We start from the raw sequence: 27,432 nt of genomic DNA on the forward strand, positions 1-27,432 counted from the left end.
TGAATTCAATTTTGGATATATTAAGTTTGAGGTATCTAATGGGACCTACAATCCATTGAATTTCCATTAGAGATGGATTATATATGCAGTTGGGGATACAAGACTGGAAGTTAGCAAGAGAAGTTCAGTCAGGCTGGATAAATAGATCTGAGACTCATTTGCATAGAGATGATAATTGGGAGTTAATGAGACTACCCAGTGAAATTGTAATCTGGGAGAAGAGAAGAGAGCCTAGGATAAAAAGCACTAGGAAACAACTCTCAGTTAGCAGGCATGACCTTGACAAAGATCCAGGTCAGATAGGTAGGAGAACCAAGAAAGAACGTCATAAAAACTTAAACAGAGTATCAAGGAGAAAAGGGTGATGTTAGTGTCAAAGGCTACAGAGAGGCCAAGAAAAAGGAGGACCAATAGAATCAGCAAATGATAGATTGCTGGCAACTTTGTACAGAGCAGTTTCAGTTGAATGTGAAGGTCAAGGTCAGAAGCCATTATTAAGAAGAGAGAGAAGAGGAAGGAGAAAGAAGGATAAGTGGATTGTAGATGGTCTTTTCAAGAAGTTTAGCTACCAAAAAAGGAGACGAGAGATAGGACCGCAGGTAAGCAGGGGTAAACATATCAAGTGGGAGGTTTTTTGAGATTGGGGAAGACACTGCAGTCAGTTAATAAATGTTTATTAAGCACCTACTATGTGCCACGCACTGTGCCAAATGCTGGGAATACAAAAAGAGGCAAACGGCAGTTCTTATAGTGAAGGAACTTACAAATTATACTCAAACAACATTGCAATCTAAAGGGGAAGACAGGAAAAGAAATGTGTAAACAAAGTATATACTGGATACATAGGAAATAATTAACAAAGAGAACGCATTAGAATGAAGAGGGATTAGGGAAGGCTTCCTAAAGAAAATGGGATTTTAGTTTCAATTTAAAGGAAGTCTGTCTGGGAAGCCAGGAGACAGAGATGAAGAGTCAGAACGTTCTAGGCATGGGAGGATAACCAGGGAAAATGCCCAGAACTGAGGCATGGAGTGTCTTGTTGGTGCAGCAGCCAGCAGGGCAGTGTCACTGAATTGAAGAGTACCTGGTAGGGATTTTCGATGTAAGAATACTGGAAAGGCAGTTGCGGGGGGGGGGGGGGGGGGGGGGGCAGCTAGGTGGCAAAGTGTTTGATAAAGCACAGGCCCTGGACTCAGGAGGACCTAAGTTCAAATCTGGCCTCAGACACTTGACACTTACTAGCTGTGTGACCCTGGGAAAATCACTTAACCCTCATTGCCCTGCAAGAAAAAAAAAAAGTATCAAGAAGATGGTAACCAACAGTATCAAAGGCTACAGAAAGGTCAAGGAGCAGGGCCAAGAAAAGGCCCTTGGATCTGGCAATTATGAGATCATTCATAACTCCAGAAAGAACTATTTCTGTGGAATGATGAGGTCAAAAGGCCTGATTTTAAGGAGTTTAAAAGTGTGAGAGAAGAGAAAATCGAAACACTGATAGGTACTTCCTTAAGAAACTGGGCCACAAAGAATAGAAGATATAAGATGATAGTTAATATGGAGGATTAAAGGAAGGTTTTTTGAGGTTGGGTGAGACATGGGCATATTTACAGACAGTAGGGCAGCAGCCAGGAGACAGTGAAAGTGGAAGTGATAGAGGGCAACGTCTTACTGGAGAAGATGGAATGGAATGGAATTCCCTCCATGGGATGATGGAGGAAAGAGGTGAGATGAGGAAAAGAGAAGAGAAGAGGGAGAACTTTTGATTAATGTCTTTACTTTCTGTAAAATATGAGGCAAGATTCTCAGCTGAGAGGGTAGGGAAGGGGGAGCTATGGGAGGTTTGAGGTTGAACAAAAAGGTTTGTAGAAGCTGTTGGGGTCAGTGGAATAGAGAATCAGGCAGGGAAGTGTAAAAGGATTGATCACTTGGTGGCCGAGGGCCCAGTTGAGCTTATGTTACATAAATTTGCAGTGAACCAGGTCAGCGGGATTGTGTGACTTTCTCACGTTTGTTCAGCAGCTCGTGAGTTGGAGTAATAGGGGATGATGGTAGTGATCTAAGGCTGAGGAAGCTTAGCAGGACAAGCTCATCCATACAATAAAGATCCAAGTGACTCATTTTAGAGAAGAGGACGGTGTAGGGTTGACCTGGTTCAGCCAGGGGTCGAGATGGGGAAGGGAGGAGAGTGTAGCTATTGCAGGGTGATGGTCTGGCAAACAGCTGTGGTGGAGGAGCTAGCGGCCATGATGAGGACAAAGAACAGGAGTAGGGGTTGGGGGGGAGGTAGAGTGACAGCAAATAAAGGAATTTCAGAGTTCATGAACATGAAATTGGAACACTTGTGGGTGATGTCAAGATTAAGGGTCTGACCATTTAGAAGGGGGGCGGGGCAGCGGGGCAGCTAGGTGGCGCAGTGGATAGAGCACTGGCCCTGGAGTCAGGAGTACCTGAGTTCAAATCTGGCCTCAGACACTTAACACTTACTAGCTGTGTGATCCTGGGCAAGTCACTTAACCCCAATTGCCTCACTTTAAAAAAAAAAAAAGAAGGGGGGCAGCCTGGAGTAGTGAGGGGGAGGGGGATGGGGGGTTGTGGCAGCCAATTGGAGGTTAGGAAAACAAGCCACCTCCCACTTCTCTGCAGTAGCCAATCATGAGGCTTGTCTCCACCCAAAACACCTACCTTTATTCTCTAATGCTCTTCAAACTGACCTCACTCCAACCTGCCCCCTACTGAGTAATATCATCCCCTTCTAGCAGTTATAAACCTACTTAGTAAATGCCCTGGTCCCTTGGAAGATTCCACCTCCACAGATCACCTTGGGACTGTAGCCGGCCAAGTTTGGGGGCAATGATTTGGTGAGTAAGATCCCTGTTTCTCTACTTTTCATGTTGGGATGGAGAGAGCGAGTCAGACAAGATGAGAGGGACTGTGATCTGGAAGATAGCGTTACATTATCTAGCCCCCACCCCCTCCCAACACGACCTCTCCTGTCTGTCACCGGGGCTCACAATTCAGTGTCAGCCTGGCCTCCTCTCTTCACTTCATCCCTTGGCAAATTTTATTGGTTCTACCTCCCCCCATTTCTCATATCTGTCCCCTTCTTTCTACTCTCACAACCCTAACCGAAGCCCGCAATACCTTCTCCTCTAGACTGTTACAATAGTCTCTACCAAAAGGGATTTTCCTAAAGCTCAGTTCTGTCTTTGGCACATACAGCCTTACTCCATGAACTGCAGTAGCCCCCTAGCAAACTCGAGGATCAATATTATTTCTAATTTATCTCATCTTTAAAAAAGAATTTTGGTGAGTTTTATAATGCATATAATTAGTACAGTTTGTGTCATTTATAAATAAGTACATTAAATACATCTGCCTGGAAGATGTTTTTTGTTTGTTTAGGGGTTTTTACTGCTGGTATGAGCAATCAAAAACATTTGGAGAGCACTCGTTTAGGAATGAGGATGTTGGCTTAGTTAACCTCTAAAACCCTATTTTATACAGTAAGGACCATATCGTAACCGTTTTTATTTCTAACCCAGTACCTACCTAGGACATAAAGCTCCAAGAGTTCTCAGAGCTCATCTTCATGGGTGCTCCTTGCCCATCCATCCTGTGTGCGACTTATTTACATCCTCTCCTAAGTTAGCCACAGATGGTCCGCCCAAGGTGCTCTAGGCCTTCCTTCAGTTTTCTTGGTGAGCTAAGTTAATGGGGGTTTTTTCCGCCAAACTGATGGTCTTTTCTCAATTCTCATCCTGCTTGACCCCTGTAGCATTTGCACAGTTGACCACTTTCTCCTTAATAATTTCTCTGATCCTGCTTTGTCTCTTGGTTCTCCTCCTACCTCTCCAAAGAGTCCATCTGGGTCTCCTTTGCTGCATTATTATCCTTAACTTATCTTCTAAGTGAGGGTGTACCCCCTCCCACCCCACCCAAGGCTCTGTTCTGGAACCTCGATTTTCTCCTTATTCTCTCTTTCTCTCTCTCTCTCTCTCTCTCTCTCTCTCTCTCTCTCTCTCTCTCTCTCTCTCTCTCTCTCTCACCTCATTAGCTTTCATGGTTTTAAATTATCATTTCTATACAGCTACAAATGAAGTAGCTGTGATGTGAATGGGCAGAGCAGGAGACATGGATTCAAGTGTGGATTCAGATTTGACTTCAAAATAAATATTTAGTTTCAAAATGATTTTTATCGGTGTGATCCCTGGACAAGTTATTTAACTTCTCGGGTCATCAGTTTCCTCATCTGAAAAAATGAGAGGTTTGGATTGTTGTTTAGTATTACTCTTTGCCACCCCATTTGGGGTTTTCTCAGCAAAGATGCTGGAGTGGTTTGCCATTTCCTTCTCCAGCATTTTACAGATGAGGAAACTGAGGCAAAACAGTGTTAAGTGGCTTGCCCAGACTCACACATCTAATAGGTATCAGAGGCTGAATTTGAACCCAGGAAGATGAGTCTTCCTGCCTGGTTTCTTCTTTGCATTTTAAAAAAAGACATCTTAATGGCCTTCCTTTCCTTCCTTCCTTCCTTCCTTTCTTCCTATCCCTATCCCTATAGCCCTCCTACCCAATCCCAATTGGAAAAAGAAAAACAAAGCCCTTGTTTAAAAAAAAAATGCACAGACAAGCAAAACAAATTCTCATATTGGCTGTGTCTGAAAATGTATATGTATGCCTTATTTTGCATTTTTAATCTGTCACCTCTCTAAAAAGGTGAACAGTAGCACAGTTTCATCATTAGTCTTCTTGAATTATAATTGGTTGGTCATTGCATTAATCACAATTATCAAGCCTTTCAAACTCGTTTTTCTTTATAATGCTGTGAAGGTATAAATTGTTCTTCTGGTTCTGTTCTCTATAATTTGTTTAGCTGTTTGACCATAGATGGGCACAAACCGCTTACATTTCTTTGCTACTACGAAAAGAGCTGCTGTAAATAATGTACATATTAGTCCTCTTCCTCTTTATTTTCTTAGGGTTTAAATAGGCCTAATAATGGTATCACTGGGTCAGAGGCCACACATAGTTTAGTGATTCTGGAGATATAATTCCAAGTCTCTTTCCAGCATTGCTGGACTAATACACAGTTCCACCAACAAATACATTAAAGGACCTGTTTTCATTCAGCCCTTCTAGCAATTGTTATTTTTCTTTTTTTTTTTTTTGTCATCTCTGTCAATCTAATGGGTTCGAAGTGAACCTCAAGACTGCTTTAATTTGAATTTCTCTTAATAATTAGTGATCTGGAGAATTTAAAAATTTGATAATTTGGATTTCAGTGCAGCTTCCAATAGTGTTCTTTTTCTCCTCAGAGGATCTTATATTTACTTGTTCTATCTCCTCCATTGAATGGAAGCTCTTTGAGGACCAAGGAGTATTTTATACATTTTTGTCTTTGTATCCCTCGCTGCTGGTATGTAATAAGAACTTAATGAATGGTTTTTGAATTAATAGAGGATCAATCCAAGCCTCCGGAGGCCTTCTTCAAGGTCTTTTAACTTTTCCTATGTACCAGTGCAGGACTTGAGCCATCACATGGCACATTCACTCTTGCTACATGACTAGCCCACCTCCTTTTTTTGATCAGTTATGACTGGTAATAAGCTGCAGCCTCATGCCCAACATGCCGCCATTCTGATTCTTTGGAGGTTGAGGTATTATACAGTTCATAGCATCAATGGGGAAAAATTGGTGCTTGAAAAAGTGGTTTGGTGGAAATGCTATGGAATTTCCCAAATACAACCCAAGCCGCTTTCTTCCTCCTATTTAATTCCCTTCCCAATTCATTTTCCATTTGCAGTGCCTCTCTAGGAGATACATGCAAACATACATAATATTATATGTGTATAATATTTTTATATGTGTACACTTACTTTTTTTTTTTGCGGGACAATGGGGGTTAAATGACTTGCCCAGGGTCACACAGCTAGTAAGTGTCAAGTGTCTGAGGCCGGATTTAAACTCAGATACTCCTGAATCCAGGGCCAGTGCTTTAACCACTGCACCATCTAGCTGCTCCATACACTTGCATTCTTATAGGAAAAAAGTTCTTTGAGAACAGAGACTATTTCATTTTTTACCTTTGTATCCCTAGCCCATACCACAGTGTGTGGCACATAGTAAGCACTTAATAAATGTGCATTTAATTTATTTATTGACTGCCTGTCCAAATGCAAAAATTAGTAATACTGACAATAATAAGTGGCATTTGTATAGTGTTCTAAGGTTTGCAAAATAATTCACAAGTATTACCTCAATTTATCCTCACAACAATCCTGGGAGATGGATGCTGTTATCATCATTTCCATTTTACAGTTGAGAAAACTGAGGTAGACAGAGGTTGAGTTACTTGTCCAAGGCCCACACAGCTAGTAAATGTATGAGGCTTGATTTGCACTCAGGTCTTACTGACTCCAGGCCCAGTGCTCTATCTACACTGTGCCACTTAGTCATTTTTTTCATTCATTTTTCCCCCTTACAGTCGTGTGAGGCTGATGTTTTCTGAGCAGTTGTGGATGTAAATGAAAAGGCCCTAGAGTTGGAATTCTTAACCCTTTTTTTGCCTTGGACCCCTTTGGTAGTCATAGGAAGCTTATACACTCCAGGAAATGTTCAATTTTAGTTAGAAGTTAATGAAAATAAATATGTAATTCCCCGCCACACACACACACACACACACACACACACACACACACACACACACACAGACCCCACACCCCCAGAGGCCCCCTATGCTCCATAGTGCTCAGGTTAAGAAGTCATGTTGAGTAGTGTCTGGGATTTTATGCCATCAGCAAGACATAGGGGAACATCTGAATCTGAAACCCCCAACCCTCTCAAATGCCAGATTTTTCTCTTTGAATTCTGTGTAGGACATTCTCCCCAGGTAGTGGCACAGACCTTTGCTAAACATACATCTCCCTATTTTGTGCTTTGATTGATACTAACAAGGGTTATCAAACAAAATTAGCTCTATGGTTGTATCTACTAAGAATCTTATATTACCTTAACATATTAATATAAGACACCTTATGAGAGGACAGCTTTTAAAGATGCTTTTTGCCTTAATGAATCAAAAGGTGATTTTTTTTTTTAATAACCAGCAAACAAACACGGAAGAATCTTGTCAAAGACTGTGGAGATGTGCTCTGCTATAGAAAATCATTTAGGAAAGTTCCTCTTGTTCCTCTTATTCAAGGATATTTACATGTACATTTTATTTTTGTTTGTTTTGTTTTGTTTATCTCCTCAATGGCCATTTCTGTTTCCTCACATGAGCACAATGGTCACTGAGGTCTTAAAGAGTACAGCTGTCACCACTGACAATAGATATCCCCAGAACCGTTGACCAATCTGTTCTATTTTTTCATCTATTTGTCTTCCTTTCTGGTCCACCTAGAAATGTCCTTGGGATGATCTGGCTTAGTCAGGTCTCATGCCAAGCAGGCACTGTGCAAATTTATTTTGCCTTCTCTGTGTTTTTGTGGTTTTGTGACATCGTCTTCCACTATCTTCTACTGTATTTTAAACTGTTGTTGTGTTTGACTTCCATGTTTCTTTCCTTGGCAAAGAAAGTACTCCCTGCCTAAGGTGTGGTGTCTGGGGTCTTTTGGCCTCTTTGTGGTGCTTGCTTTATATCAGTTACAGTAGAATATTAACTCCCTAAGCTTAATTCAGGAACTTTTATTTTTTTCTGTTATCTGTCCAGCATTGTACCTTCCCTGTTTGTTGAATTTAATGTTCATTCAGTTGCTTTTGTTGAAACTTAAATAGGAATAGTGTAATAACCACCCATTTCTCATTGTTCATTGCTTGAATGGGTCAGAATGGAACTTGAATAATTATGCATAGTGTCTTCTCATCTCTTCTAATTTGGTATTGATTTTGACTTGTGTTCTAAATAGCTGATCATCTCACTATATGCATATGCCTGATTGAGGGTTGATTCTTAAGTAAGTCATCATTTCTTGCCCCTTTAAGATATAAGATACATTTTGATGCTCTTTATGTCAGATGCTTTCCAGCTGTCTTCCAGAGTATTTGGTCTTTTTCATCTCATTCCATTTCATAATCCTGAAACCATACATTATAATTTATTTTTCACCATTCTTCTCTGAACACACGTTTGAATTTGTCACCTAGTGCCAGTGTGTTTGTGGACTTGGTTCAGAGGATTAAGCCAAGTTTGTCATAGAATTTTTCTACATCATTGTTCTCTGTACCAGATGGTGGCCCATAAAAATGCAGTTATCCTTATGAGGGTTGTCATTTTTGCTTTTGTTTATCATGAGGATTGTAAGACAATGACTGAATAGCTCATGAAAGTGTATTTCCTGTTGCCTTTGGGAACAAGATTCAATTTACCAAACTTCTGTTAACTCCTTTACTTCCTTCTGCAAAAAGCACCTTTCAGCCATCTTTCCATTAAGTAGTAACAATTAGAAGAAAGGTTTTAATGTAAAAACGAAGAAAAAGCTCTGACCTGTGTCAGGAGGCTCAAGTGCCAAAGAAGGGTAGGGTACACAGCTGAACATGGAGAACTGAGAGAGGCCCGAGACCCTAACCCTAACTGAGGAAGTGCTGCTGGGGCGCTGCTGCATGCTATTCCAAGCCATGTGCTGTGGACTGGCTTCAGTCCTAGTCGAGCCTGCCTTTAATGAGAGGGGCCATGCTACCTTTTCTCATGTTCTTTGGCTTTTCGAAAAGCCCTCCACCCAGCTTTTTTTTCTGGTGACAAAAGAATTGGAAACTGAGGGGATGCCCATCAATTTGGGAATAGCTAAACAAGTTGTGGTATATGATTGTGATGGACTACTATTGTGTTGTAAGAAATGACAAGCAGGATGCTTTCAGAAAAACCTCAAAAGACTTACATGAACTGATGCAAAATGAAGTGAGCAGACCCAGAACAGTATACGTAGTAACAGCAATACTGTAGGATGATCAACTGTGAATAACATGACTATTCTCAGCAATACAGTGATCGGAGACAGTTCTGAAGGACTCATGATGAAAAATACTATTCACCTCTAGAGAAAGAAGGAATCTGAATGCAAATTGAAATGTATTTTTTACAAACTTTTTTTCGAGTTATTTTTTTGGGGAGGAGGGGGTCTGTTTTCTTTCATATCATGGCTAATATGGAAATATATTTTTTCATGACTGCACATGTATAATCTATATCAAATTGCCTTCTCAAGGAGGGGAGAGGGGAGGGAAAGAGAATTTGGAACTCAAAATTTTAAAAAATGAATGTTAAAGATGGTTTTTACATGTAATTGAGAAAAAACAAAACATAGACTTTTAAAAGTCCTCTATTCCATCACCTCAGGGATGATTTTACTTAAGGTTCCACTCTGGGATCTCCTCAAAAATGAGGGAAGAAACCAAGATACTTAATGAAGAGGGAAATAAGCATTTATTAAGTACCTGTTATCTGCCAAGCACTGTTCTAAACCCTTTATAAGTATCGCATTTGATCCTCTCACAAGGACCCTAAGAAGCAGGTGCTATTATTTCCTACATTTTACAGCTGAGGTAAACAAGGATGGTTTGGCTTCTCAAAGAGAAGGGATGATGTCATTGTTATGGTTTGGCTTCTCAAAGAGAAGGGATGATGTCATGACCTTTGGTGAATTGGATTGAAGTGAGGGAGGGCTGTGCAAAGTCACCAGCCTCACTCTTTCCTCCAGAGCCATCTGGGGCCAGTGGCAAGATATAGATCAGGATGACTGGAAATGGCCCCGGATGTTTTAAGGCAATTGGGGTTAAGTGACTTGCCAGGGGTTACACAGCTAGTAAGTGTCTGAGGTCAAATTTGAACTCGGGTCTCTGGGACTCCAGGCCCAATGCTCTCTCTACTATATCACCTATTTAAACCAGCTAAAAACATAATCAGTTTTCAGGACTGCTGTTAGGCATTTTACAATTTCACCTCAAGTCAGCAGAACTCCCAGCACACAACTACAGAACAGTGAGACATGGGCAGTCCTTTTATTGGTGGTTATCCTCCCCAAAAAACATCTCCTCCCTTGCAACTATCTAGCTCTGACCCAGTGTGATCCCAGACTTGAGAACTTAAAATCTCTCTCCTTGGACACACCCACCTCAGGATAAATACTCATTCATCCAAGATCAAGAAAGGCAGTCCGAACCCAGACTCAGGCTTCCCTGGTCAGGGCTTGCTCTTTAGAGGCCATATGCTTATGGCTGCATAGAGTCCAGGACCTGGAGTCTGGGCAAGCCACCCTTTCCCCCATCCAGCTCTCAGGAAGAAGCTTATAACAGTCTTGGCCCAATTAGTGGCCAGGAAAGGGAGAGAAAGGTAAAGTGATGGTCTTTTGTAAATGCCAGGAATCATCAATTAGTCCCTCTCCATAGGCAATAAGGGGCTTCCTCTTCATCTCACTTTGTGAGACCTTTATCAATGATTCATACTCACAGCCAGAAGTAGGCCCCTCAAAGTTTCCATGTGGGTACCCAATGGAAACTCTGAACCTGTTGTTCATCCTTCATTTTTGAAGAGGTTCGTTAATGTCAGAGGATATGGATTGGATTTAAGTGAGACAGAGTTGCACAAAGTTGTCAGGTGCACTCGCTTCCAGAATCATCTAAGTCCTGTGGAAAGACAAGAGTCAGGACAACTGGCAACGGCCCAGGATGCACTTGATGATCTTGGAGTCTTTCATGTTTGACTAAGCTCTAAGCACTCTGCATCACTTGCTTCAGCCCCCTTCCTGGCCATTGGAACAAACTGTTCTCATCCACCCATTCCATGGGGGACGTCTTCATATGCTTAGGGCAGACATCCCTTTAACTCATCAACAGATGCCCATTACCCTCAACCTGGTTTAGCCCAACTGAAATAATATAGCATTTGTTTAGGTTAGTGTTGCCTCCTTTAAAAGTACTGAGACACTGCTGTCATGTAGGTTAAAATAACCCAAGTATTGATGAAATGCAGTGGATAGAGAGTTGGACCTCAGACTAGCTGTGTGACCCCGGGCAAGTCATTTAACCTTTGCCAAGAAAACAAGGAGTCTGACACAACTGAAGAACAAAACTTCTGAGATGTCCACCAGGTGGCAAACTATTTGAAGAACCAGGATTCCATCTTAAAGCAGGCTGCACTTTCTTCTCTGGCCACTAGTGGGCACTCACAGCCCAACTGTTCCTCTTAACAGCTGGTCCAACTATTTTGCACATCGACTTTTTGACACCAAAAAAAAAAAATGGCATTAACCCAAGTCTGCATTGCTGCTACTTTCCCATTCCTAATCTAGTGGGAAAATATTTTAAAATATATTAATTGCTACAATTATCTTGACTCCACTGCTGTGCCTTGGAATAGTTGGCTCTCTAAATTTCTTTTCCCTCAGAAGCCAATGAATTGAGATACACAACATATGGATCACTGCAGTTTTAATATACATGAAATTAAAGCAAAAGTAAAGGAGAGAAACTCTCCTAGTACCACTGATATAGTTAGGCATTATTATCTGTCTTCTTCATAGAGAATGGGGGAAGAGGAGACACTCCCAGAGTCTCTTGGTGATGAAACAAAGAGGGGAAACAAAAGTCTTACCAGTTCACCCAGTATAACTTGCTAAGCAAGGCTCCTAGCTGTGAACCTGTCTTCAGAAAGCTCTGGTCATCTTGCATCATAAGAGATTAGTATAGGGGACAGCTAGGTGGCACAGTAGATAGAGCACCAGCCCTGAAGTCAGGAGGACCTGAGTTCAAATCCAGCCTTAGACTCTTGATTCTTACTAGCTGTGTGAGCCTGGGCAAGTCACTTAACCCCAATTGCCTCCAAGAGAGAGAGAAAGAGAGACAGAAACAGAGACAGAGAGACAGAGAGATTAGTATGAACCCAGAAGAGGGCCTTCACAGTAGAAAGATCCCAGAATCTGCTCCCTTTCTGAATTGCTTGGGCCTTGGATGATTCAAAAGGCAAAAATAGTGAAGTTACCCAAGAGTTATAAGAAAAGGAGAAACAACTCTGATGAGGAAGAATGTACTTTAAAAGACTGATGTGGATGCACAAGGATTTCTAACCCACTTTGATTTTTAAAAAATGTATATAGAAGCTGGAAGCAAAGGCAGATAGTGGAGGAAGAATAAAAATGGATGGTGTAATCCTGTAAAAATAGTGTTAGCAGTACACAAAGGCAAAGTGAGCTGAGAGGTTGGTGAATAAACATAGACAAGGATTTTTTTTTTATGGCAATGAGGATCATCCCGTGGAAGTAAGGGTCAACCCAGGGATCATGCTCAGTGGCCCTTCTTGGTTCTAGCCAATCATTTCAGTATTTGGGTGGGTGCATTAAAGATGACCCAACTCCATGTGCTAGTGACTCAGTGATAAAAGTATCTGGTATGTTGTTGTCCTCCCTGTGCCCCATGACATTGGCTGGTAGGGGGAAGAAGGGGGATACATGCTGCTGTGTCAGGTAAAAAGAAGACATGATTTCCAGCTTGTACAAATAGCACATTCTGTCTCATGGGTTGTGCCTTTTCTTCCCACCCTGCAGCTGCTACATGAAGCGTGGACTCAATTTGGTGAGCTTGTTCCTGGACCTCAGATCCCTGGGTCCTTGACACTCCAGGACAGATTATTAAAGAGTAGCTAGTTAATATCTACAAAAGGGATGAGAGAGTCACATGTAGCTAAGGTGACTTTATCAAGACTAACCTTATCTCCTGTTTTCACCGGGAGATCAGGGGAATGCTGTGGATAGAGTTAACTTAGATTTTAGCAAAGCCCTTGACAGGCTTTCATGGTATTCTTATGTATGAGAGAGAAATGGAAAGCTACGTGATTATACAAGTCTGACTGAACGGCCAGACCCAAAGAGGAATCCACGACTGGCTTCGTGTCTACTCAGAAGAGGTTTGGAGTAGAGGGCTGCAGGCTCTGTTGGTCTCGTTCTCAATTTCTCACGCTCTCGTCTCCTATGTCCTCTATGTTGCCACGGTCTATTTACTTTTCTAACATCTCTCGAATACATCCCTGTCTCTCTTCTGAAGCTGCCACCACCGTGGTTCAGGCCCTTCTCACCTTACCCCAGGACTATTGATTGTAGGGCCTGCTTGGTCTCCCTGCCATGAGTCTCTCTCTGCTCCATTCTGTCCTCTATTCAGCTGTCAAACTTAAACCACGTCACCCCTCCTAGTCTATCAACCACAGCATGTCTTCCTGATACCTTCAGGACCAAATAGAAACTCCTCTGTTGGGCACTCAAAGCCCTTCATAACCTGGCCTCCTTCTGCTTTTCCAGGCTTCTACACCTTCGTTTTCTCGGTGAACTCTTCCGTTCAGTAATATGGGCCTCCCTGCTGTTCCATAGATGACACCCCATCTCAGGACTCCCTGCCTTTCCACTGACTGTCTCCATTCCTGGAATGCTTTCCCTCTTTCCCTCTACCCCCTGGCTCTTCTGGCTTCCTTTAGGCCTCATCTAGAATCCCACCTTCTACAAGAAGCTTTCTTCATCTCCAATTTGTCTAGTATAGATCTTGTCTATACATAGCTGTTTGCAATTTTGTCTTCCCCGTTAAACCGTGAACTAGTTAGGGGCAGAGAATACCTTTTGCCTTTCCTGGTCTCCCCAGCCCGTAGCACAAGGCTTGGCACATAGTAGGTGCTTAATAAATCCTTGTTGGCTCAAGGGGGAAGAAGGTACCTGTGAGGGCTTGGTGTTGAAGTTCTGAGAATCAGAAGTCCTGGGAGGAACAAAGCTTAGGAAGGGGCCCAGAGGCCCCTGGAAGAACCCGCCAGTGGGAGAAGGGGGTTAGCATGGATGGATGGAGACAGATGAGTGTTGTGGGTGAGAAGCCCCAGGCCCTGAGGATGGTAGCAGGGTGAAAGTGGAGCAGAGGTATGGTATGCTGAAGCCAGAAGGTCAGAAGAGCAGCTGGAGGGGAGCTCTGTGACTGCCAAAAGGATCTGCCCCTGTGATGGAAGGGACCCAGCACAGAGCCCAGGTCAGAAGAACGCTTCACAGGAGGTGATGCTTTTTGCAGGTAATATCATGCTGATGGCATCAAGCCCTAAGCCATTCCAGATTCTCCTGGAAAAGAGATCTCCTATATACATACTCATGGGAGGAGTTTGGCCTGTTCACCCACACGGCAAAGACCAAATGGATGGAGAATGTCTTTTGTCCATATTTCAACATACATCAGAATGAACACTGTAACAGTATTATCTGGGGGCAGGCAATACAGATGGACAGGGAGCTGGGCACGTAGTTGAAAAGGAGTAGTGCAGGCGGCATTATTTCTTGAAAATTACAAAGTAGTGTTACTGACCCCACACTTCCTATAACAACTAAGGCCAATCTTTTTTTTTTTTAAATGCAAATATTTTCCTGGTATTGCTGTTTGGCAATGAGACCTGGAAGACTGCCTGCCTCTGAGGAATTCAATTTCACAGAGGACGTGGGTAGTAACAGGCTTCTGCCTTTATCCAATGGGAAGCGCTGAAGAGCAGGGGCAGAGAATCTCATCTTTTAGCCACATGGCAACTGGATGGATTCCCAGCAGGTACCCTGTGACAACCAGAGAAAGTGAGGGAGATCTCCAGTGCCTGTCGTGAATCCCCCCCCCCCCCCCCCCCCCCCCCCCCCGGCAAACCTTTGGAAGGATGTGGATGAGAGTCTTAGAAGAGGGGTGGGAGTGGAAGGTTTGGAATCTGCATCATTGGAGAGAACTCACAAGCCAGTGAGATTATCGATCCCTTTGAGTATTGAAAACCTAATTGGGCCATGATGGAGGCAAAAGAAAGCCACGTTTTGCATTTGGACATCCATTGGAGGTGTCGGTCAGCAGGCGGAATCACAGGGTCTTGGAGTTGGGAGGGACCTCAATGGCTACCTTGTGCAGCCTGTGCTTGAATGAGCACATGGGATGGTGGTACACCGCACCCCCCAAATGGTCCTTCAGCCTCTCCTTGAAGGCGTTAGATGAGGACGAATCCGATGCTTCCCAAGGTGCGGCCCACTCCATTTTTGGATAGCTCTGATGATTAACACGTTGGCTTTTTTTTTTTTTTTTTGGTGAGGCAATGGGGGTTAAGTGACTTGTCCAAGATCACACAGCTAGTGTCAAGTATTTGAGGCCAGATTTTAACTCAGGTCCTCCGGAATCCAGGGCCAGTATTCTATCCACCAGGCCACCTAGCTGCCCCCAGGTTGTCTCTTTTTAACCCCAGTGCAAGCCTTTGTTGTTGTTTGTCCTTCATTCTAAAGAGGACCATGACATTGGGGTGATGTCATGACTTGTAGTCAATTGGATTGAAGTGAGGGAAGGCTGTGCAAAGTCACCAACCTCACTCTCTCCTCCAAAGCCACTAGGTCCAGTGGTAAGATATACATCAGGATGCCTGGAGTTGGCCCCCATGAGCCTTTGGAGCTCTTCTCCTTCATAGGCCTTCTTCAATTCCACAGAATCCTACAGCCAACAAGAGCTTTTTGAATTCTGACTTTTAACATCCAGTATCTTAGCCATCTCTCCTCTCTGTGTGCTACATCTGCAAGTCTGGGTCGGTTTGATTCTTTGGCCTGCACAGGATTCATTCTCTACAGACTTGTGCAAGAGCTTGGGGTGGGGAAGGGTGGGGAGGGGTGGGGTGGGGTGAGAACTTGGACCTCCCTTCAATCTTTGCCCACTCAAAAGGGGCCCTTGCCTTTTGAGATAGGCAGCATGTGGAGGAAGCAGATGTGTGTTTAGAGGCTGCTGCAGTGGGGGCATGTCAGCCCAGAGATATGCCCTGGTGTTTACAGAAGGGAGGCTATGGGCCAGAGCCAGCAGGCCTGAGGCAGAAAGATAGAACAGAATAGGAAATGCTTAACTTAGCCAGAGTCTCATGAGAGAGGGGAGGGGCCAGAGGAGTAAATGTTCCCCTGACTTGTAGTGGGGGAGTTACTTCCCTGCTCTGGGCCTCAGTTTTCCCAACAATAAAACTAAAAGTGGGCAGCTAGGTGGCTCAGGTGAAGGAGCACTAACCCCGTTATCAGAAGGACCCGAGTTCAAATGTGGTCTCAGATACTTACTAGCTTTGTGAGCCAGGGACTTAACCCTGTTTGCCTTGGTTTCTTCATCTGTAAAATGAGCTAGAGAAGGAAGCAGCAGACTACTCCAGCATCTTTGCCACAAAAACCCCAAGTGGGGTAACAAAGAGTCAGACGTGACTAAAATGACAACAACAAAAAAAACCAAAAAACAGAAAGTGTGGGCTAGAGGACATCCCAGGGCCTTGGCATTTCTAACACAGGCGGGGTCTCACGTGCTTGTTTCACTTTTGCCACGTAGAATCCTTAGGTTTCTTCAGGTTTCAGCACGGGTACCAGCTTCTCAGGAGGCTTTTGGGGATCTCCCTAGCCATCAATAGGTTGTCCTACCTCAGATTCACTTGGATTTACTCATTCAGGTACCGTGCTAGGCTAGAGATGCAAAGACACAAACATCAGGCCCTTCTTTCAAGAAGCTTAGCTGTATAAATGATGCTGCAACCCCCAACTCCCAGCCCAGCAGAATGTAAGTTTCTTGAGAGCAGGGCCTGTTTTTGATTTTCTCTTTGTATCCCCAGTTGGGAACAAGGCACTTTGCACGTGGGAGGAAACTAATAAACATTTGTTGAATTGAAATAATGAACAATCTGTGTCCCAGCCAGCCTCTTTGGTGGTTGATACAACATGTAATATGTTCCATTTTTTAAACACTTCTTTGGTTGTCTCCTGCTTTAGAAGCTCTGATGACTTCCCATTTGCTGTAGGTCAGTTCCTGGTGGATCTTCCTCTCCCTCTCCAAAGTGGAGTCCAGCACTCAGAAGCAATTAGTAGGGCTGAAACTAAGGAAGATACAATCCATGGAAATAAACGTATTAGCCTGAGTGTTAGAATTTAGCTGAGGTCTTGCCCTGTTGGGCTGCTAAGGAGCAAAAAACAAGCTTCCTTTCTTCACATCCACTCCTCTCTAGCCTTTTGAAGCTGCCCCAAAGAGAGGGTTCTAAATAGAGCCCCAGGGTGGCCACTATGCAGGATGAGTGAAGTCATGAGGGCAGCTTGGCTGGACTAGACACTTTTGGGAAAGAGGTAGACATGGAGTCACACCTAAAGCACTTTTCTCACATCACCTTACCTTGTGATGTAGGTAGGAGTCATCGGGTGATACCAAGTGCAGCCAGATCATTGCAGCTCCTTTTGGTACTTTGAGATCTTCCAACCCTACCCCCCTCATTTTGCTGATGAAGAGACTCAGAGACAGGAAGTGACTTTTCTAGGGTTGACACAGCAAGTGAGTGGCGTGTGTGTGTGTGTGTGTGTGTGTGTGTGTGTGTGTGTGTGTGTGTGTGTGTGTGTAGGGGAGAAAGTGTCTAAGTGTCTTTACTTCCTTTCCCAACCAAGGAAATTATTATATCTCTGCAAATGAGGGGCCAAAAGGGAATTTATGTGAACATCTCTTTTTTTCTCTCCTATTTCTCTTTGCTTTATTGTAATGCTTATTTAAAGGATGACATGGCAGTTTAAGTCCAATACCATTTTTATAAAACAGAATAACCAGTCACGGAAATTTTCCAGATCCTTAAAACACACAAAACCAGGCCAAGAAAATTAAAGATAGTCTTTCCTTCTCTAGGATAGCATGTTATAAAATTATCTGCAACCAACCTGGAGAAAGACTGTTTTCTTTGATTACAATGAAGGTCACATCTGAGCACTCCATGACAGCATTCTGCAAACTGGCTTTGGAATGCACTTTTTAACTGCTGGTGGGAATTCCTTCCAAATTTTCCCTAGAGGAACAACACAAATTTGAAAGTGAGGTGGCCTAGCTGTGTGACCCTGGACAAGTCATTTAACCCTCACTGCCCCACCCTAAAATAAAATAAACATTAAAAAAAGAAAGAAAGTGAGGTGGCTACTACTACATGAGCTCACTTTGAAAGCACCCCAGTGTTATTGACTTAGGTCTCTCTTACAGGATTTAGAGCTGAAAAGAACCTTCAAGACCATATATATATATATATATATATATATATATATATATATATATATATATATATATATATATATATCACAAGGCTTCTTAACCTTTTTTGTGTGTGTAATGGACCCCTTTGGCAGTCTAGAGAAATCCACGAACAGCTTCCCAGAATTGTTTTAAATGAATAAAATAAAATACATAGGAGTGTAAAGGGGAACCAATTATATCAAAATAGTTACAAAATTTTAAAATAAGTTTTTATTGACATTTCCTGTTTCTTACATTCCAATAACATCCCAGTGTGTTTGCCTTTCTTTGCACAGTGCTTGGCATATAGCACGTTTTTGTTAAAGGCTTGTTGGGTTAAATAATGAGGTCACTTTGGGAGGGCAAAGGAGGACACTAGAAGCTGGAGCAGGGGGAGATGAAGACAGGCCTAGTTTTAGAGAGTAGCACTTGAGCTTTTTCAAAACTTGAGTTCTGAAGTGAAACGGTGGTTTCTAAGCCATTCCATGGCTGCCAAGGCACAGAGTGGGAGAGGTAGTGTCCAGTGTGAGGAGCAGCCAGGAGGCCAGTCTGGCTACACTGAAGGGAGTGGGGGAAATACAGTTGTGAGTAACTGATACACAACAGCTGGTTACACATGCGGCTCGTATAAGTATCTGCCCACAGTGTCTCTAAGGGAGACAGAGATTTCTGTTTTTGTGGGGAGCAAGAGGAAGGCCTGTGGTGACGAGGCCCTCATTCTTTTACTCATTCCTCCCCCAGAAGGTTTTTAGGTGAAAATTAGAACTATCTACCGTACCTCAAATATTGATAGTCTAGGTCAAAGCTTCTTAAACTGTGGGTCGTTGCCCCATATGGGGTCACATAACCAAATGTGGGGGTCATGAAAAATTTGGCAATGATAAAAGGTTATTTATACCTATTTATATATATTTTATATTTATATTATATATAACATATTTATATATTTTATGTATTTATATTTATACCTATTTTATATTTCATGAGTGGAAAAGGTTTAAGAAGCCCTTGTTTAGGTATATGATGCTTTCTTTTAAGGGTTCAAAATAAAAGGCATTTTCCTTGCTTACTCCAGTGGGGAAGGAGGGTAACAGCTCTCACCAGCTTAGTTTCCCATTCCCTTCATACATGTAGTAAACAGAAATTAGGGAGATTATACATATTAAGGTAACAGAGGACACCAGAAACAATTAGTGAATAAACATGTATTAAGTTTATTCTGTGCAGGGCAATTAGGTGGCACAGTGGATAGAGCACAGTGCCTAGAGTCAAGAAGACTCATCTTCCTGAGTTCAAATCTGGCCTCAGATCACAGATCACACATAATCTGTGTGATCCTGAGCAAGTCTCTTAACCGTGTTTCTTCATCTGTTAAAATGAAATGGCAAAGGGGCAGCTAGGTGGCGCAATGGATAGAGCACCAACCCTAGAGTCAGGAGGACCTGAATTCAAATTCGACTTCAGACACTTAACACTTACTAGCTGTGTGACCCTCGGCAAGTCACTTAACCCCAAATGCCTCACCAAAAAAAAAAAAAAATTTTTTTTAAATGGCAAAGCACTCCAGTATCTTTGCCAAGAAGACCCCAAATAGGATCATAGACATGACTGAGACAACTCAACAACAAAAGTACCTGCTATGTGCCAAGCACTGTGCTAAGTGCGGGGGGAACAAAAAGAGGCAAAAGACAGTCCCTGTCCTCAAAGCATTTACAATCCAATGAGGGAGACGACAACCAGCAAACAAATATGTACTGACAAGCTATATACAGGATAAATGGGAAATAATTAAAAGGGGGGCAGGCTTTAGAATTAAGAGGAGTTGAGTGGGGCAACTAGGTGGTGCAGTGGATAAAGCACCTGCCCTGTATTCAGGAGGACCTGAGTTCAAATCTGGCCTCTGACACTTGACACTAGCTGTATGACCCTGGGCAAGTCACTTAACCTTCATTGCCCTGGGGGGGGGAGGGGTTGAGAAAGGTTTCCTGTAAAAAAACGGGAATTTGGTTGGGACTTAAAGGAAAGGTAGTAGGCAGAGACGAAAAGGAAGAATATTCAGGCCACATGAGACAGCCAGAGAAAAAGCCTGAAACTGAGAGATGGAATAGCAAAAAAAAGCCAGTGTTACTAAATCACTATTTTTTCAATTGTGTCCAACTCTGTGGATGTCCATGGGGTTTTCTTGGCAAAGATATTGGAATGGTTTGCCTTTTTGTTCTCCAGTGTGTTCCCATGTTACAGATAAGGAACTGAGGCAAACAAGGTTATGTGATTTGTCCAGGGTCACATAGCTAGTAACTGTCTGAGGCTGGATTTTAACTCAGGACTTACCGGCTCCAGGCCCAGTGCTGTATCCATTTTGCCACTTAGCCGTCCTCAGATCAGAGAGTAACTAGTGGGGAATAAGGTATAAGAAAACTGGAAAGGTACGAAAGGGCTAGATTATAAAGGGCTTTGAACCCCCAAACAGAGGGTTTGATCCTGGAGATGATAGGGAGCTACTGAAGTTTGGCCAATGTAGGGGATGACATGATCAAACCTGTGTCTTAAGAAAATCGCTCACTTTGGCAGCTGGAAGATAGGATGAGAGGGAGGAAAGATTTGAGGCTGGCAGAACCACCAGTAGCTATTGCAGTAGTCCAGTAGTGACATGATAAGGGCTTGTGCAGAGGGGTGACCAGGTCAGAGGAGAGAAGGGACGAATTAGAGAGGCTTCACAGGTGAAATTGACAGGTGCTGGCAACAGCTTGGATAATGGGGGGTGAGAGTGAGGGGTCCAGGATGATTCCTAGGTTATGAGCCTGGGGATGGTGTTGTGCTCTATGGTGATATGGAAGGGTTGGGGGCAGGAGGGGGGTTAGGGGAAAAGATAACGAGTTCAGTTTTGGACACATTGAATTTAAGATGTCTGAAGGGCAGTTGGAGATCCGAGATTGGAGGGTCAGCAGAGGGTTTGGGGCCGGAAAGGCAGATTTGAGAAACACTAGCATAGAGATGGAAACTAAATCCACGAAAGCTGATCAGATCACCCCGTGAAGAAGCGTAGAGGCAGAAGAGAGGAGGACCCAAGACAAAAGGAACCCTGTGGGATTCCTGTGGTTAGAGGGTGTGATCCAGCAAAGGAGACGCTGAGAAGGAAGTCAGGTAGGAGGAGAACCAGGGGACAGCGGTGTCCCCAAAACCTAGAGAAAATAGCAGAGGGATCAACAGTGAGGGGTGAAGCAGAATGAGACCGAAGTAAAGGAGGCCATTTAGAATAAGAAAAAAAGCTCAGTTCAACCAAGGAGCTCACTGGGGAAGACTTGTTCTTAGCAGTTGCTAGGGTGGCACATACTGGAAGTCAAGGGACATGTCTGTGGCTCTGCAGAGAACTCCCATTCACCATTGAAAAGTTCACTCCTTTCCTTCTCTCTCTCTCTCTCTCTCTCTCTCTCTCTCTCTCTCTCTCTCTCTCTCTCTCTCTCTCCTACCCCCCTTCAAAGTTTTCATTACCCCTGTAGCATCCTGGCTCAGAGGTGTCACACCTCTCTGCTCACAGCATTCCCCATCAAGGGCCATTCCTTCAGGAACCTCCCCCCACCCCCACCCCCAACCTCCTGCCATCGGGAGAGAGGATTAGTGAGACAAAGTTGTTTCTGCTTGCTCCTAGAGGCAATGGAGAACCTCCGAAGCCTAGAGGAGGGTGAAGTAGACTTGTGGTTTAGAAAAATCATTTTGGTAGACATGTGGAGGATGAATAGGAGTAGGGAGAGACTTGTGACAGTAGGACCTTTTATGGCTGTTGGAATCCTCTAGATGAGAGGTTGTGAGTGACTGAACTAAGGTTATAGCTTAGAAGATCAAAAAGAGAGAGAGAGAGAGAGAGAGAGAGAGAGAGAGAGAGAGAGAGAGAGATTTGTGCTGGTAGAAATGACACCTAGGTTGTGAACCTAGACAAATTGGCGGTGCACTCAACAAAGAGAGAAGTTAGAAAGGGAGAGTTTGGAAGAAAAAGATAAGTTCTTTTTGTAGATGTATCAGGAAGGCATCAATACACATTTGCAAAGCAATAGGTAAAAATCACTCCTTTTGGTGTTTTTAACTACAAGATAATCCTGGAAGGCCAAATATTTAGCATTGTTGTTCCCTAGGGGTAGAGTGAGAGAGTGTGTGTGTGTGTGTGTGTGTGTGTGTGTGTGTGTGTGTGTGTGTGTGTGTGTGTGTGTGTGTGTGTACATTTGAGTGCTTCTGCAAGTGGAGTACAAAGAGAGGTGGAAGTGTCAGAGCCCCAGGGTTCAATGTTGATTGCTTTAATCTCTCTGGGCTTTGGTTACCTTATCTATAAATTAAGGATCTGGATGATTGTAAATGACACTATCCACTTGTTTGTTTGCTTTTTAAATCTCCATTTTATAAATGAGGAGGACTACAGATTCAGAGGGGCCAGCTAGCTGGCACAGGGGATAGAACACCAGGCCTGGAGTCAGGAAGACCCAAGTTCTAATTTGGCCTCAGACACTTCCTAGCTGTGTGACCATTGACAAGTCACTTTACCCTGTTTGCCTCAGTTTTCTCATCTGTAAAATGAGCCAAAGGAGGAAATGGCAAAACCATTCCAGTATCTTTGCCAAGAAAGCCCCAGATGTTCTGCTGAAGAGTCAGATACAACCGTAACAGCTGAACAACCACCAGATTTAGCTTGGCACACAGTCACCTACCTAATAGTTGTCAGAAGTGGATCAAAGGGTATGCACAGTTCTATAGCCCTTAGGGCATAGTTCCAAATTGTTCTCCAGAATGGTTGGGATCCTTTAACAACTCCACCAACAGTTGGATTAGCATCCCAGCTTTACCACATTCCCTCCAACATCCAATATTTTCCTTTTTTGTTATATTTGCCACTCTGATAGGTATGAGGTGATACCTCAGAGTTGTTTTAATTTGCATTTCTCTGATCAATAGTGATCTAGAAAATGACAAACAGGATGATTTCAGAAAGGCCTGGAAAGATTTAACAATAATTTAACAATACAGTGATCCAAGACAATCCCAAAGGACTATTGATGGAATACAGACTGAGGCATGCTATCTTTTGCTTTCTTTCATTTTTTTCTTTTATTCAAGTTTTCTTATATAAAATGACTAATGTGGTAATGCTGTACATAATTGTACATGTATAACCTATATCTGATTACTTGCCACTTCAGGGAGGAGGGAGGGGAGGAAGGGAAAGAGGGATAAAAATTGGAACCCAAAACTATAAACAAAAACATTTTATTGCTTAAAAATAAACAATTTTTTAAAAAAATAGTGATCTAGAGTATTTTTTCATATGATCGTAGATAGCTTTGATTTCTTGTCTGAAAACTGCCTGTTCATATCCTTTGACTATTTATCAATTGGGGAATGACTCGTATTTTTATAAATTTGACTCAGTTTTCTATATAATTGAGAAATGAGACCTTTATCAGAGATACTTGTTTCAAAAATGTTTTCCCGGTCTTCTGATTCCCTTGTAATCTTGGTTACATTACTTTTGTTTGTGCAAAACCTTTTTAATTTTATATAATCAAAATGATCTATTTTACATTTTGTTCTGGTCTCTATATCTTCTTCGGTCCAAAATTTTTCCTCTGCCCATAAATCTGATAGATAGATTCCATGTTCTTTTAATTTGCTTATGGTATTGTCTTTTTTAAAAATTAATTAATTTATTTTTTCGGGGCAGTGGGGGTTAAGTGACTTGCCCAGGGTCACACAGCTAGTAAGTGTCAAGTGTCTGAGGTCGGATTTTAACTCAGGTACTCCTGAATCCAGGGCCAGTGCTTTATCCACTAGGCCACCTAGCTGCCCCCCTGGTATTGTCTTTTATGTGTAAATCATGTACCCATTTTGACCTTATTTTAGTGTACGGTGTGAGCTGTTGGTCTATACCTAGTTTCTGCCATACTGTTTTCCAGTTTTCCCAGCAGTTTTTGTCAGATGAGTGTTTGTTCCAAAAACTTGGATCTTTGGGTTTATCATCTACTAGATTACTATAGTCATTTACTATAGTGTAATTTGTACCTATTCTATTCCACTGATTCACCTCTCTATTTCTTAGCCAGTACCGGATTGTTTTGGTAATTACTACTTTATAATACATTTAGAAATATTTATCAAAATAAATAAAAATACAATAGAACATAGGTAATGTGCAGCTCACTGGAATTCTCATGTATGATTTAGTGGCCCTGTTTCTATTTGAGTTTGACACCACTGATCTAGGCCAAAGCTTCTTAACTTGTGGGTCGATCCCATGGGGTCCTGTAACTGAATGTGGGGGTTGTGAACAATTTGGCAACAGTAAAAGGTTGTGTATATCTATTTTATAAACTTATATACCCTGGTCTCCTAAAAATTTCTCCCTCGAAAAGGGGTCGAGTGGGAAAAAGTTTAGGAAGCCTTGATCTAGGCCAACCACTTCATCTTAGAGATGAGGAAACTGAGACAAAGAAAGATAGATGAATTCATGGGAAAACCCAAGATCACTCCAGGAAATGGCAGAGCCAGAAGTCAAACGCAGATTTTGCCCATGGGTTCTTGTGTTCTTTGGCAGTCTGATGAAACCCTTTCTCAGAATGTTTTAAATGCCTAAAATAAAATACTGAGGAAACCAATTATACTGAAATAATAATATCTAGATTATTTTTCCTTAAAAAAATGTACACGGACCCCAGTTTAAGAACCTCTTCGTGTTTAGTCCAACCCGTAATTATACAGAGATGTAACTGGAGGGGTCCAGAGAGTTCGAGAGAGTTGTCCCAGGGCTCAGAGAAAGCGAAGGGCAGACCAGGATTGGAGCCCAGGCCTCCTGGCCCCGAATTCGGGGTTCTTTCCCTCTGAGAGCTTGCCATTCTCAGCTCTAAGCAATGCAGAGTCATGCGGACAGGGTACGGTCCTAAGTAGAGCCCAAGGCTCCCTATCCTGGACTACCTTGGGCTCCCCCTCCCGTTGCCCTTAGCAACGCGTGGCCCGCCGCTTCCTGTATTGATTCGAATAGTCAGGGACGTCATTCCCTCCCGAGATGCCCTTCGCGCGCCGGCGCATCCAGCTCCGCTGCGGGGACCTAGGTGGAGGGGGTGGTGTTTAAGGAGGAATTGGGCGGGGAGGAGGAGGAGGAGGCGTGGTCAAGCGCGCGCCCCGAGTGAGAGTGGCGCGAGGCCGGGAGACCAGCGCGAGCTTCTTGGGCCGAGGCAGGGGGCCTTGGCGCGGCTCGGCTGGGCTCGGGAACGCGCCTGCGCGGGAGCGCTGGGCTGGGGGCCGGGTCGGGGCCGGGCTGGAGGGCGGGAGGGCGGGAGGGAGGGGGCCGGCGGCGGCGGCGGCGGCGGAGGAGGAGGGGAGGCCGCGGAGGAGTGGCCGCCGCCATATTGAGGGAGCGCTAAGGCCGGGAGCCTGACAGCGGCCGGGGCCTGGCTGTGCAGTGCGGCCGGCGGCACTGCTGCCCTGCCCTGCCCTCCCCGGTGAGCCCCGACAGACGAACGAGACCGAGCGGCCGGCCGGCGGGGCGCAGACGGAGCCAGGTGAGATGTCCCGGGGAGGGACCCGGTACGGGACGGGGACGCCCGGAGCCCCTATCCTGTCAGCAGCTCCAGGTCACCTCCCGGTCCGGGGCCTGCCGCCGTCCCGCTCAGGCCTACTGCCCACCAGCCCCCCACATCTTCTGCTGTCCCCCCTGACCCAGGGTCTGCTGCCCCCTCCCCCAGACTCAAATCCTTGCTGACCCTTGCCTGCCCCCCTCCCCGTCCCCTTGTTCCCTCCCCAGACCCATTCCCCCTTCGCCTCCATCCCCCCCGCCCCCCGCACCTGTGCCCCTTGCCGCCCTCCTCGCTGTCTAATAAATGTGCTGCCCCCCTTGTCTTCTATTCCTTTCCACCCACCTCTTACTGTGCCTCTAAACCCTCTTCTGCTGTCCCCTCTACCTCTGCTTTCCCTCATCTCTTCCCCCCGTACACCTCCACTTCTCGCATTTTATCATCGCCTCCACCCCTCTTGCCTCTCTCTCACCTCTGCTTCCTCATTCTATCCTTGTCTCCTTAGACTCCCTTGTTTGCCCCCTCCCCTCCCTCTGTGCCCCAAACCCATCTTCATTTTCCTTTTATTTCTGCCCTCAGTTTACCTGGGCTCTCAAAACCCCAAATCTACCACTATTCGCCCTAGCCTTTCTCTGCCCTTCTAGTTTCACTTCTCCATCCCCCAGGCCACTTAATTCTGTCCACAGCCCTCAAAGCCCATCAATGTATCACCCAGCCCTACCTCTCAATGTAAGCCAAACTCCCCGTACTCTACCTGGCCCCATCAAACCTGGGATATTCGGTCTCTTCTCCTAGGCTGCTGCTCCAAAACCTAGTCCTTCTGTCCCCAACCAATTGGCTTGTCCTGACTCCTGAATCAGACCTCTGAGCCCTCAACCCACCTTTGCTTCCTCCAAACATAGGCTTCCCTGCAAACTGAACCTTATCCTCTCCTCCTCTGACCCTTGTTACCCCTCTAGTATGAGCCCCCATTAAGTCTGCCTCTTGTCCTCCTCAAGCTTACCTCTGCTGCTTCTAAACTTGATCTGTACCCCTAAATCCATTCTGCTCCTTAGAACCCACCTCTGCTGGCCCTCTTCCTCCCACCTCCTTGGTACTCCCCCAAATTCAGATGCTCTTATCATAGTCCCCACTCTGTTCCTGAAACCATCTCTAATTCCCAGCCCTGTTTGTTTTTTCTTTTGAACCCCTTTCCTTGAGATCCATTTTCTTTCCTCACCAAATCTTTCTGATCTCTCCCCTATTTAAACAGGAGTTATCTTCCCTCCCCACCTCACCTGAGAGTTGAAGGATTAAGGATTCCATCTGTGCCAAAGAATTTCAGGGTATACAGAGGGCAAGGATCTTCTAGCCACTGCCACAATCCTTTCTCTGAATTATTTATTAGGATAAAATACCTTTACTACCTTGTTGGCTACGAGCAGCAACTGGTTCATTCTACTGAACACAGGTGTTAACCTCAGACCATCTCTTCTATCCCATCTCTAGGGATTGGTTAAAACTGTTATCTTTTGAATGAGACTTACCCAAATAAAGGACACTATGTCCCTAAATATTGCCAGCTATCTTTAGGGACCTTGAAATTACCAGGAAATGTGAAAATCTCTCCTTTGAAGATGGAGAGACAACTTGTGGGGAGACAATTGTACATTGTCCCCTTTTTCATCTTCCTGTTAACCATGGATGTCATGAGGGTAAGGAGAATATGGCAGGTGAAGGTCACGACTTAGTTACAAAATACATTGTTCCCTGAATTGCTATATAATTTTTCATTTCTTTATCCCAAGAACTTAGAAAATCTTTGAGAAACTAGAAGAGGATAGAGGCAAGGAAACTGAGCAGGTGCATGGCACTCTGCAGT

General features: G+C 44.0%; 1 protein-coding gene across 2 annotated transcripts in view; it reads left to right on the top strand.

Moving 5' to 3' along the window:
• FZR1 (fizzy and cell division cycle 20 related 1) overlaps window positions 1-27,432 on the top strand; it is a 99,649-nt gene that overhangs the window by 2,604 nt on the left and 69,613 nt on the right. The window contains exon 1 of one of the 2 annotated variants that reach the window (XM_043967742.1): window positions 25,355-25,559. The exons of the other annotated variant lie outside the window; for it this stretch is intronic. The gene's annotated coding sequence lies outside the window, so the exon portion shown is untranslated. Of the gene's footprint in view, window positions 1-25,354; window positions 25,560-27,432 lie in introns of those variants that run through there. 2 annotated transcript variants of the gene reach the window in all.

This window comes from Dromiciops gliroides, chromosome 1 (assembly GCF_019393635.1).
Source record: "Dromiciops gliroides isolate mDroGli1 chromosome 1, mDroGli1.pri, whole genome shotgun sequence".
NCBI classification, from domain to species: domain Eukaryota; kingdom Metazoa; phylum Chordata; class Mammalia; order Microbiotheria; family Microbiotheriidae; genus Dromiciops; species Dromiciops gliroides.